This window comes from Manis pentadactyla, chromosome 9 (genome assembly GCF_030020395.1).
Source record: "Manis pentadactyla isolate mManPen7 chromosome 9, mManPen7.hap1, whole genome shotgun sequence".
NCBI classification, from domain to species: Eukaryota; Metazoa; Chordata; class Mammalia; order Pholidota; family Manidae; genus Manis; species Manis pentadactyla.
This window is the reverse complement of record NC_080027.1, coordinates 72,666,874-72,679,982: the sequence shown is the minus strand read 5'-3', so window position 1 is coordinate 72,679,982 and position 13,109 is coordinate 72,666,874. Positions and strand designations below refer to the sequence as shown.

The 13,109-nt window shown below is 41.3% G+C and overlaps 1 protein-coding gene across 1 annotated transcript in view; it reads left to right on the top strand.

Annotated features, from left to right (window-relative positions):
• The first annotated feature begins 825 nt into the window (after positions 1-825).
• The window catches only part of LOC118915649 (uncharacterized), a 169,730-nt gene continuing 157,446 nt past the window's right edge, over positions 826-13,109 (top strand). The window contains exon 1 of the mRNA XM_036891689.2: positions 826-1,817. The gene's annotated coding sequence lies outside the window, so the exon portion shown is untranslated. The remainder of the gene's footprint in view (positions 1,818-13,109) is intronic.

Genomic DNA, 13,109 nt, shown 5'->3' with positions numbered 1-13,109 from the left:
CCATGATCACATATTCAGTTTCCATTTTACCCATGGAAAGCTATACTGCTTGAGGCCTGAGCAAAACAAAAAAAATCATCAGGTGTCTTAAGTCCATTTGGGCTGCTATAACAGAGTATCATAGACTGGGTGGATTCTCAACAACAGAAATTTATTTCTTACAGTTCTGGAGGGCTGGAAGTCCAAGATCAAGGCCCTGGCAGAGTCTATGTCTGGTGAGGGTCCACTTTCTGGTTCATAGACAGTCATCTACCAGCTGTGCCCTCACATGGTGGGGGTGAGGGGTGAAGAACCTTTCTGGGCCTCTTTTATAAGGGTGCTAATCCCATAGGTTCACCTCCCAAAGGGTTCATCTCCATATATCATCACACTGGGGATTAGGTCCCAACATTATAAATTTTGGGAGACAGAAATATTCAGTTGCTAGCAGGAGGGCAGAAGCATGTGTGGCTCAGAATGAGCTCAACATGAGTAGAAGGCACACAGCATAACCCACCTAGTTGTTCAGAGCTCTACCTAGCAGGAAGCAATGCTTACAGCATAATTTCACTTTAAAAAATTAATAAAATAAGGCAGTTTGTTTGGAAGCCAAACTTCATAGTCTACACTTAAATAAAAAGTATGTTTGACACTGTAGAATTTTGAGGGAGAGCTCCAGATGGAAAACAAGCACCATTTTCAGCAATGGCAAATAAAGGCAAGTTTAGTAAATTCTCAGACTATAATGAGCAGAAATCTCACAAGGCAAGCTTTCTAAAGTGCAGATTTCCGGGCCTCACCAATCCTAACCTAATTCATCAGCTGTAGTGTAGGGTCTAAACCCTGAACCTGTAACAAGGATCTTCTGAGAATCTGATGTAGGTGGTCCTTGGCCTACCATTTGAGAAACTGGCTTAGACAGTGTTTTACCAGAAGTTACTAGGGTTGTTTGAATCTGGAACTGTCTCTGGAATTCCCTTGTTATCTGCATAGGAACTTGGGGTTGAGAACACATTTCCCATCAAAAAGGATTCCAAGTCCAGGAGCTGTGCAGGGGTGACACACTTTTGAGTGGTTTTATGGAGTTGAGTGTGTTAGACAAACGTTGGAGAGGTAAGGCTTTCTAAACCTTCTTGTACGGCAGGATATTTCCTGAATTTACTCAAAATTCATGCAACCCCTTCAGAAAACAAGGCTTGTCAGGCTGCAATGCTACACAAAGCCTGCTAATGGACTTTTAAAAACAGTAGAGAAAGTGAAAAAATAGGCCATCTTGCTGTTCCGTCCAAGGAAGAGGAAATGGCCACTCGAAATTTGGAAGCACGTTGTTTGGTATCCCTGTTTCTCTCTGAACCTTGACTTTTTGTGACCTAGCAATGCTCCTCTTTCTTCTGAGGCCTGACTTCCTACTTTGAATAACTCTAGAATCTGATTAAAGCGCCAATAATCAAAATTTTAACCCAAACGAGTAGCCAACGCCCTTAACCTAGAGGCTGGGCCGGAGCTGAGGTTCAGGCTGAGCGGGGTGAAGGGCTCACACAGCTCTCACGAATTGCAATGCGCACTCGAGGGGCGGGCACCATCTTGTTGGCGGAGGGGCCCAACTGCGCCCCTAGTCCTGCTCTTTCAGGCTCCTGGCCCGGGACTCGATCGCGAGGGTCAAAGGTTGCGGGCGGAGAGGCCCACAGGCCCCGCGCCGCCGCAAGCTCGGTCCCCGGGTGGCCGCGTTCTCGGCGAGCGCGCTGGGTGCTTCGCGGCCCGGGTCTCTAAGTCGTTCGCGATCTGCCCCGGTCCGGCTCGCCCCGATTCCTGGACGCGAGCGACACCGGCCGCCCCGGGTAAGCGCTGCACGGCGGGCGGGCGCTGGGAGACGGTGTCTCCGCCGGCCCCTCCACGCTGCCGGGGCGCAGCCCGCACGTCTGGCCCGAGCCCGCCGCCCGCCGGGGTCTGAGTTAAGACGCGGCGGCGGCTTTCCGGCTTCCCTTCCGCCCGGGAGAGAGCTGTAGTTCTGGGGGCCTTTAAATGCGCGGACTACGCTCCTGCCGGGCAAGACCCGGAAATGCCCTTCGTCACCAGCGGTTTGCGCCCCCGGCGTCGCTTTCTGCCCGTGAACACTTTGCCGTGCAGTCAGGCCGCGTTCCTGTCCGGACAACGGCCAGGACAAGCTGCCTGCTTTCTTTTTGCTTAGTTCACGAATCCCCTTCCGAAAACACACCGGAAGGGGGAGCTTTGGGCCAAGCGAAGTCTTTTCTGTCCAAAAAGCCTGCCTCCCTCGCATCTGGTTTTAATAAGAGCCTAGGGAGAAATATGGCCGGGGGCCTGAAGGATCCCCAAGAAATTCTGTCCGCAGAGAGAAAGAAGGGTGCACGTGGGTTGTACGTGAGCAAGTGCAGTCACTGTACAATGGTTTGTAAAGACTTCGTGCACTTTTCAACTTTAATTGCATCTTGGAGAGGATGTTAGTGGTAGTGATGTTAGAAATGGGATATAAACAGCAGTTGGAAACACATTTATTAACATTGAGGACAAGGAGAGTGCATAGTTATGCACAATGTATTCTTTTTTTCCCAGTTTTAGTAACAAAAAGGAATATGGAAAACAACCTCTGTCCCTTCGTATACTCTCACTGCCTCAACTCATGGGTACACACATTTTTCACATAGTTGCAACTAGAGGTACACACCATTCTTATTTCAAATTCTGGAACAAGGTGGTAAATTAGATCCCAACAGAACGTAAGTCTTCATTAGTTCTAAGGAAAAAACATCTCCCAATACATGAACTGGAAGTTAAAGATTGTATCATGCTTTCAACCTATACTGTAAAAGTTTAAAGGATAAAATACATGAAAGGCTTTTTAAAAAGACTCTTGTGAGACATATAAATATATATTTACACACATTCTTTTTGCATCTTTGCTTAAAGCCAAGGACAAATTTCTTTCCAACATAGCACTTTGATCTTCACACTCTTAAGAAAATAACTATACCTAGTACTAGAATTTTGAGGACACTAATTTTTCATGAAACATTTTTTAAACCCCTAATCAGCATTAGGGACTCAATCAGAGGTCTCAGAGTCTTGTACTTTCTATTTCCTTTACCTGGAATTTTCCTCTGTCCTTGCTTTGCTAGCTCGTCCTTGTTCAGATACCACCTCAAATATCCATTTCCCTGCCTACCCGTATGCGAGATACTTAATTTTCTTCGGAGCACTGATCATGATCTGAAATTATTAATTTGGTTTTTGCCTGCCTCCCACCTTAATAATATAAGAAACCTGGCTGTTTTACTTGCTGTCGTAACCTAGAACCATACCCTCTACTCCCAGCATCTACCAGGACTAGTATTCATAAACACTAAAAAACAAAACGAAACAACAACTTGCAGTATATAGCATAGCCTTGAGAGCACTTGCGAAGTGAATGTGACTGTCCGGGAAACATCTTTAGTCTCCAGTCCCCTACTTCTTGCTTTTTCCTCTGGGTGGCTAGTGTGCAGCCGCTGTCTGATTTGCTGGCCCTTCCTAGAGCCCCATTCACAGTGAGCCCGGGCAGCCCCAGGAAGTAGGCCCTGGAGGCAGCAGGGACTTCAGGCAGTTTTTTGGGTCTGGATTTTGGACTAGAGAGTGCCTGGGATTCTCCCCCAGAGGCCTGGGACTTCTAGCTGCACAACCCCCCTGACCTTTTAGCACTTCCTAGAGCTTGGCTGCATGCGTGAGGTTCCAAGGTCCGTGGTGGGAGCTGCTCATGAAAGATGCTCTGTTATTGTTGGACTCCAGGCACAGGGAATAATTAAGGGAGTGACATGCGCTAAAACTGAGTTCTTTCCTTGTGGGCTGGGCCACAAGGCTGCGACTGGCCTGCTTGCTGGCAAAGGCCATGGATTCCTACATGGTTCACTTTTCAGAGGAAGCCTTGATGAGGAAGAGGCTGGGAGTGGGGAGTGGGGGCAGAAAAGTTTGGAATTTCCCTTGGGTCCTTGGGGATTGATTGTTGTTGAGAACCACCATGGCCAACACCAAGGTGGAATGTCTGGGCCTGCTTGCCTTTCTTCAAGGCTGCACAGGGCTCCCAGAACCTTGTTGGATGTGGACAAGTTAGAGATAGCAGCAGTGAGAGGAACCTTATGTTCTGGAAACTGCTAGCTGCCAGCAAGGAAGAAGTGTTTCCTTAGCTCTGCAGTGCTCAGCTTGGGCCTGGCACATGGTGGATGTTTAATAAGTGTTCACTCAAGTGTGAAGCATGAGAGTACCCTTAAAACTGCGTTTCAGGCCTGGATTTGTGTTGGTGAACGTAGACTCTGGAGGCCCATTCTCTGAGTTCAAGTCCTGGTGGCTTCAGTTACAAACTGTCCCTGAGCCCCACACTCCTCATCTGTAAGTTAAGATGGACACTATCCACTTCATGGGGTTGTTAGGAGGGTTAGATGTGGTAAACTTTGGAAAGCACTTAGAACAGAGCCAGGCACATAATAATAAAGTGTGCTTAAAATTTTAAAAATGTATGGAAAAGGTAACCTTTACCTCAGGGGGAGGAAAGGGAGTGGTCTCACGAAGAGTCACACTGATTTCAAAAATCGCCATTTTGTCTTTCTTAAGCTGCATTTTTGCTGTATTGCTATTTATACTTTATACATAATCTTATAATGTAGTAGTAACTGTTTGATACATAACAAAACATTAAAACCACACATTCTGACATGTCCTGTATTGCATTTTGACCCACTAAGATCACTGAGACATTAACTTATGTGACTTATCTTGCTTTTGCATAGCCTTATAAGGGAAGAACTATTATTTCCAATTTACGTATGCAGAAACTGAGGCTGAATAACAAGTGTTTAGGTCTGTGCTGTTAAATAGGAGAGCCAGGATTTAAATTGGAGTCTGTGTTCCTAATTGCTGTGTATGGCTTTCTAATGTGTCACTCTGTGCCATCTGTGAACCTAAAATAAATGTAATTTGTTCCTGCCAATGTCCACTCACATAAAATTGCACAGTATGACTTACCTGTGTGAATTTGGATTTTCTCAGCCATGTGAACCCAAGTCCAAGTATGGAAATAAGCTGGGTACAGAAATGGTTGACTGCAGATGGCCACTCCTAACCTTCTACCTCAAATTTTATATTCATCAAAATAGCCTACTATTCTCAGTAGGCTTAATGATAAGAAATGCTATGTGTTTTAATTTAAAATAAATGCATATAAAATAAGATACCATTTATATGTTTTTCATGCTGTATATAAAACAGATATAAAATCTCCCTATAAAATATATATTGAGATTTCATCTAAGATTTTGTTAGAAAAAAGATCTGGGATGCAAAGTATAGAAAAAGAAAATGGAGTATCACTGGCTTAAAAATATAATTGAGGTTTAGGAATTTGATAATGTGTGATGCAGGGCTGGTGTTATTCAATAGATTTATTAAATGCCTTTTGTATATAAAGTATTGTGTTAGTCACTCAGGGAAAATACAGAGATGAATAGGACAGTTTATTAAAAGCTGTTAGTAGTTCTTCAGTATATAACACATGAATATGCTATTGACTATTTAAAAATGTATGACACTAATCAAAGCTGATTATATTAAGAACTATGAGATTCCTACAGTTGAAGGGTTTGGGAGAGTTCAAAGATCAATGATTTCACAAAGTCTCAACATTTGAGCTGGACTTTAAAGTAGGATAAAGACAGGGAAAAAGAAGGGAGGTTCACAACTGATTGAGGATGAGCAAATAGGGGTGTTACGAAACCTTGAATCCTATTTGGGAAATAGTTGAGTTGACAGAGCTAAGGTTTCTGGGAGTTGTAGCTAGGAGGGAAGGTTGGAGTGAGAATTACGAAGAATCTCACATGCCAGACTAAGGGGTCTTACCTTGTTTACCCAGTAGGCAGTGGCAACTGCTGAAGGTACATCAGCATAGTTGTGATGTGCTTGGCACTGTGATCTCAAAGCAATTTTCTGATGGTGGTTGTTAACAGGGAAGAAACGATACGGAGACCTGTGAGGCGGCTATTGGGATAGTTGAGGGGGACGGTCATAAGGACTTAAAGTAGCAGCTGGCAGGGGACATAGAAAAAGAGGTTAATGGAAGAAGTATGGCTGCAGCTGAATTTATAGTTTGATGACTGATGGAGCGTGTTGACAAAAGGAAACATAAAAAAGACTCTAAAGACTTGAGAGTGAATGCCACTGACAAAATAGCAAAGTCAAGATGGGGAGGAGTGAGGCATATTTTAAAAGTGATCAAAAGATTTCTACTACAGGACTTGGCTGAGCGTTTAGAGAGAATGTATCACACAGCATTTCCCAGGTTGACCATAGAAACCCTTCTTTCTTCCTCCCCAAACCTTTTTGATGTTTGGAAATGTATCAATAGACCAGGCCTCCAAGTAAGGAGCATGCCAAGTGTTTTGGCCCTTTAACAGCATCAGTCCTTCTTTACAGCAAGGAAGCATTTCCCAGGCAGCCTCGTGCCCAGGACCCTGGGTTCTGGACCCCAGGTCAGTTTGCATTTGCCCATCTCTTCAATTTGTGACTCTAGGTCCTATTTCAACATGTCTGGGATTTGAAAGTGCAATATCAACTTCTACAGGCAGATGAGTGAGAATTTCATGCTTGTTCCTGAAGGGCTGGGGAAATTGCAGGGAAATTTTGAATTTTCTTAGTAATACTATACTCTTCCTTCTCAAGGCCTGGAGGAGGTAGAAGCGCTGTTTCTATTATTGGTGCTCTGCTTACTGCTTTTGTTTAAACATTGTTTCCTTTATAACAGAGTCCTTGGGTTTTGAAACATCATATATGTATTAACATTGGATCATCCAAATTGACTCATCTCTAGGTCTGCGCAAGCTCTTTAAGTGACACTTATGGCCATGATTCCAGTTAAATCAAAACTTCTGATTTATCATCAGAAACTCATCTCTGTGATTTTAAAAAAATTAGTTGTATACATAAGAGAGGTTTTCATTTTATCTGTTTTTAAGTGTACAATTCGGTGGCATTATGTACATTCGCATTGTTGTACAACCAGTTACCACCATCCAACTCCAGAACTTTTTCATCTTTTCAAACTGCAACTCACCCCACTAAATACCTCCCCAACCTCCCCCACCCCAAGCCCTTGGCAACCACCATTCTGTTGTCTCTCTATGAATTGATTAGGAACCTCACAAAAGGGGAATTGTACAGTATTTGTCCTTTTGTAGGTAGTTTATTTCATTTAGCTTTATGTCTTCAAGGTTCATCCATGTTGTACATTGGGTCAGACTATCCTTACTTTTTAAGGCCAAGTAATACTCCATTGTATGTATATGCCACATTTGTTTATCCATTCATCTGTCTGTGGATATCTGGGTTGTTTCTACATTCATGTGATCTTGACTAAGTTGCTAAAGTAGTACCTGCATGGAGTTCCTTTATACAAGTTGGTATGTCTTTTAGGTTTGTTTCGATTATGCTTGAGTTGATAATAGAAAATGGTGGATCATCTCACAAATCAAGATGTGAAACTGAACTCATCAAACTTCAGAGGAAAAGTGTTCTTTTAAATTCCATTTTCAAGTGGATGTGGAAAGCAGCAGTTCTGTACTTGATGGGGCTTGGGCCCAGAAGGTAACTAGTGATTCTTGGCAGGAGAAAATCCTTTTTTAGAATTGGAAAGAGATTGTGGCTAGCTTGGCAGTTATAAAATTCAGCATCAGGGCCCGCGGTATTTTTCTAGATCTGCGTAAGGCCTCAAGCATTTGGGTAGAGGGAAGGAAAAGTCAGTAGGTTGGTTGGTGATCTAGGTCCAGTCACCATGGAGAATTTGGGTGTTTCCCATGAGCATGCTGCTTTCGACGCTGCTGTTGGTTCTGTTTTGGATCGGAGAAGCAGATTAGAGGAGGACTTTGGTGGAGTGGTGTGACATGGAAACCAGCAGATTCCAGAGCTCAGCCCAGCTTCCCACACTATCCTTTTCTCCTTCCCAGAAGACTTTGGTTCAGAGAAAACAAAATAGTTTTGACTGAGTTATTAGGTTGGAATAATTTCAAGCCTAGTTTAATGAGTTTTTTTTTTTCTTCCTTTTTGTCAGCCTCACAGGGAACCAGCTTTATCATTTGAGTTACTGGTTCTTAAATTGTGCACCACGGTGGCTTGGGGCACTGCAGTAAACTCACAGAGGAGCTGTGAGATATGTCAGATGTTTAAGGGAAACACAACTATACCTGACATCTGTGGATGCCCAAGAACTACTAGGCGAGGTGTTTATAGTTTGAGCGTTAGATGTACTACATTCCTTCCAATGTTGTCATATATTTGCAAAGCTGGGTTTTTGGTGGTTGATGTGATAAAAATGAAGTACTTGATGAAAATGAGTGTGGAGGAGGAAAGTAGGGTAGCAGTGTCTAATCTGATGCCAAAGTTTAAGAAGTCGTGCAGTACCTAGTATATGTACACAGTTCATTAATAAGTAGTTGTGATCACTTATGAATGAAATAAAAAACTTTTTTTTCAATTTATGTGTATTATTCTTTCAAATGGCCATTAAATTGTTCAGACATAAATACTTAGTAAGTTGTTTTAACTTCAACTCTTGAAAAATGGAACTATTAGGTATTTCTTTCATCCCAAGGGTGCCATGAAAAATTAATGAGATACTAAGGGCACCGTATACCCAGAGAGTTTGGGAATCTTTGTTTTAATCTATCAGAAAATTCCCAGAGTTGTTTATTTACCTTTAAGTACATCATATATGGGACTGAGATGAGATAAAAAGAGAAGTAAATACTTTGCTTTGAGATTTTCTTAAGTAAATAGTTTTATTTTTCTGATTATAAAATTAGCATGTATTGGTTATAAAAATCCAGAAAGGTACCAGATAGAAAACAGAAACTTCCATATTCCACCCTCTATCCACCCCAGAGATGAAAGCTGCTAACATTTGGGTGATACTATTCCAGACTTTTATTTTTCTTGTGTGTGTTTAAGAAGAGATATACAAAAATTGGGTCATAAATATTCTTTTGCTTATTCCTATTTAAAATTCACTATATTGCAGCTATCTTTCCATGTCAACATAAACATATATGATTCCATATATAATGCATATTTATTTATTTTAAGCAGATTTACAAATACACTCAAGGAAGAAAAGCCTCTCAATTCTGAAATCTATTACCAACTGTGGGATGATTCCACTATTAGAGTAGCTCAACTATGCCCCCTTGTGGCTTAATGCAACATTTAAGATTTTTCTTCAAATACTTTTGTGTAAGGCCTGTATTCTTACATGGAGGATGCAAAGGTAAATATTTTTTTTAAAGGAGCTCACAGTCTATAAGAGGAGATAAAGTGTATAGTTAAGTAACTGTGAAGCAACATAGTGTGGTCAGACATATCATAAGAGAGCTACAGTTGAAAATCAGATAGGAGGAAGAGGGGGTCCACCTGTGAAGAGTAAGGACACTGTGGCACACTCACAATGACAGAGGCAATGACAACAATTAACAATGTTTACTGAGTGTTTGTGACCCAGGAACCGCTCGTTGCAGTTTTTATAGAAAAGATGGAATTTCTCTCCTTTAGGCCTTTAAATAGGCCTAGGATTTGACTGCGAGGAGTTATGAGGAGCTGGAATTAAGGAAGGGCTAGTTCTCTAGGTGGGGGAACTGCAAGAGCTAAAGCAGGGGTGTCTGTGCACAGAGGAGTGGGCCTTGCAGACTGCTTGGAGTGGAGAGGGGACCAGCGTTAGAAAGAAGACAGTGCTTGAATCCCAGGCCAAGGAATCTGACCTTAATTTGTTGACCAGTGATTCAAGTATTTGATCAGGGGAGTAATTTTATCAGAGCTGGAGTTTTGGATGATTAACTTTTCAGCAGTATGAAGAATAGGAGACTCAAGGTGGAGGGGCCAGTTAAGAGGTTACTGCAGTGGTTCAGGCAGGATACAGTGCTGCTGTGAAAGTGGTACAGCGGAAAATGTAGAGGAGGGAATGAATTTGAGCTTCATTAGGAAGCCATCAGTGACAGACTTTTTCTTGAGTTTCACATTTTTATTACTGATGTAAAGCTGCAGTAACATTTGGTAAACTTTGGAGGTCTTCATACCCAATGGACTTAGTCTACATGAACTAAACACATTGATTCACCAATGTTCATGTGCTGATTTCCTCTTTTTGTTCTAAGAAACTAGGAACAACAGCCAGAACACATTATTTTAGGGACACTGGCTAGAACACATTATTCAGCCTCTGATCCGGTAATTCTGGTAGGACACAATATTCCTAGCCATTCTCTAAGTTTGCAATGGTTGCATGGTATTTGGAGAAGAGAATTACAATATTCAGGGAATTTGCTGACCCTCAACAAACAGTATTTGGATTAGACCTGAGGAGCTGATTCTAAGCATGGAAGATAACTGGGATTGCATGTCAGGGGGGCTGCAGCATGCTGTTTTGTGACCATTTAAAAAGATGAGGGCTAATTGAGATAACTGGAGTTTAGTTTATCTTCCAAAATAATCAATTTTAAAATTTATAAATCTTGTATATTTATTTATATATTTAAAATTTATAAATGCTTATAAAAGAAATCCTGCCTTTAATGAACAATGATTCTCAAAGCAGAGTCACCAGTTCATTGGTGAGTCATCAGGATTTCCTTGATGGGCTCAAGCCTATCTCATAAATATGTAGGGTGTTATTTTATAACAAAAAGGTACATAAGCTCACATTTATTTCTAATAAAGCTAATAATAAATGATTCAGATATCTTCCTCCCAGTTCCTGGCTATCCCTGCCTTTCCCATGCCTATGTGGGCATGTCCCAGCATAGTTTAAGGGTTGCTGTATGTGGAGAGAAGTGAATATATTGATCATTCTTTGTGCATTTCTCCAGTAACTAGTGAACTTCATGGGTTCTCTTAAATATTGTTCCTTGAGGAACTGTGTGGAGTTATGTCGCATTTTAAAGATAAGTAAGGTGAATGGGGAAAGTTGTGTCAGAGTTTCTAGGGCATCTAGGACCTAGAATTCAAAAAGATTCACAAAGTTTTTTTCTGTAAATGTTAGAGGATATGCTTTTGCTCATGGGTGAAGAGGTGTGACCGAATATAACATAATATAGTGCAGTGCTTAAGTTTGTGGATCACTAATTAACATGCTTGAGCTATTTCAAACTTTGCTGGAATCGTAATTCAAAACTGATTTGTCATAGGTGTACAGCAGTATCATATTTTAAATCCTATCAGACTATAGCTATGTGCTTTATCACTTTTTAACCATTTAAATTACGTTCCTGTTAATAGGATCTATATTTTATGCCTTTCTCAACAGGCAGATTGGTGGATTGCATGGTTCATGTCTAGTTAAGTTTTTATGGCTAATTGGGCACATATGTACTAAACTACCCCCTCTATTTAGAATTGAAGAACTTTACTAAAAATGAGCACATTTTTATTACAGGCAGCTTCGTTTCATCTGCTTAAGTAGTTTTTTAAACATGAACCATTTTTCAGTACTTTTCTTAATGTGACTGTATTTTTAAAATGCTGATTTCTTTCACTAGTTTAATGGGAACTCACAGAAATCATAGACTTTTAATTAAAGCCAATATGTTTCAGTGCCAGAAATTCTGAAGGATTCCAATGAACCAAAAAAGAACATATTTCTACACTGGAAGTGTGCATATGGGACCTTTCAGAAGCCTGACAGAAATGTCTCATAGAAGGATTTGAAACAGGAAAAAGATTAATAAAAAGAATGTCAGAGTAGTTTTCAGAATAGCTTAAATAATGTGTGTAGTGAAATAATTTTCTACACCAAAGATTGGTTTGATTGAAAAATTATGACTCTTGCATGCTCTTAATACTATAAAGTCTAAATCTAATTTCAATCTATTTGAGCTAATAATCAAGGCAGTCCATGACAGCTGTATTTTTCAAACCTAAAGTTTGTACAAGTGACTGTATTTTCAGAACTAGTACAAGTGATCTGAGAAGCAAAATTAGGAAGATAAGGGGACAGAATACTTAAAATGGAAAGGATCCTGTAAAATCTGAAAGTATAGTCATTATAATGGCAGCTCAATGAAATCACAGGATACATTTGGTTACAGTTTGGTCAAACAGAGAGCCTGGGACCAGAAGTCAGAAGAATTTAAATTTTAATCCCTGTCCTGTACTTAACCAGTTGTGTGGCTAGACAAGTCACTTAACCTTGCTGTGTTTCTGTTTTCTCAGTTGTAAGATGGTAATATTATCTGCTGTAACCATCTTACGGTTATGGTGAGGATCCTAATGAACTATTGTATATAAAAGCTTCTTGAAAAATAATGCTAAAGTGTTACACAAATGGAATGACTTCTGTGGTTGTGAACAACCATGGCCAGATGGGAAACATGCTTTATTTGCCATTGCCTCTCACTTCGGGTGCCTAGCACCTGCCCGGTGTAAGAAAGGCTGTGTAGACAGTGCCGAATGAACACGTGCGTGCCTGAGTGAATGAATAGTTCTCTTTGCTCTAGTTTTGTTTTCTCCCTCAGAGACTTGGAAAAAAAAAATCCCTAAATGTGTGGTTTGGGATTCTTTAGAGTTTTATGCAGGTGCACCGTGCTGATACCCATCCAAGTCTGAGCCACATGTATAAACACAAATATAGTCTGGTAGACATCCTAGTATTACACGTGTCCACATGTTTGGTGGGATTTTTTCCTATGGTATTGGATCTGGCAACTAGAGCTCTAGTTGCAAATGCAACATTTTAAGGAAAGCCAATGACAGCTGTGGTCCCCTCCCTTTCCTTTCTCTGAACCCTCCCTCCCCACCCTCTAGTATGGGGCAGCCTGCTTGGTTCTCCTACCTCCAGTCATTAACCCAGCCTCCTCCCTCATCCTGAGGGCCTTTTATGAAGGTTGTGGGGTAAGGGAGAGAGGGGGAGTCTCCTTGGCTGCAGCCTTTTGGAGGAACAGTGTTTGTGATTTTCTCCCCTTTCCATGAGGAAGGAACAGAGGCTAGGGGATGATTCCTTTAAAGAATTAAATGAAGGGAGAAATTCCTTGCTTGCAAGAAAGAAAAATTGGCTTTAGGTTCCCCAATTGGACATCTGCTTGGGCAGCAGGCTAGTAGAACTGTCTACTGTCAGA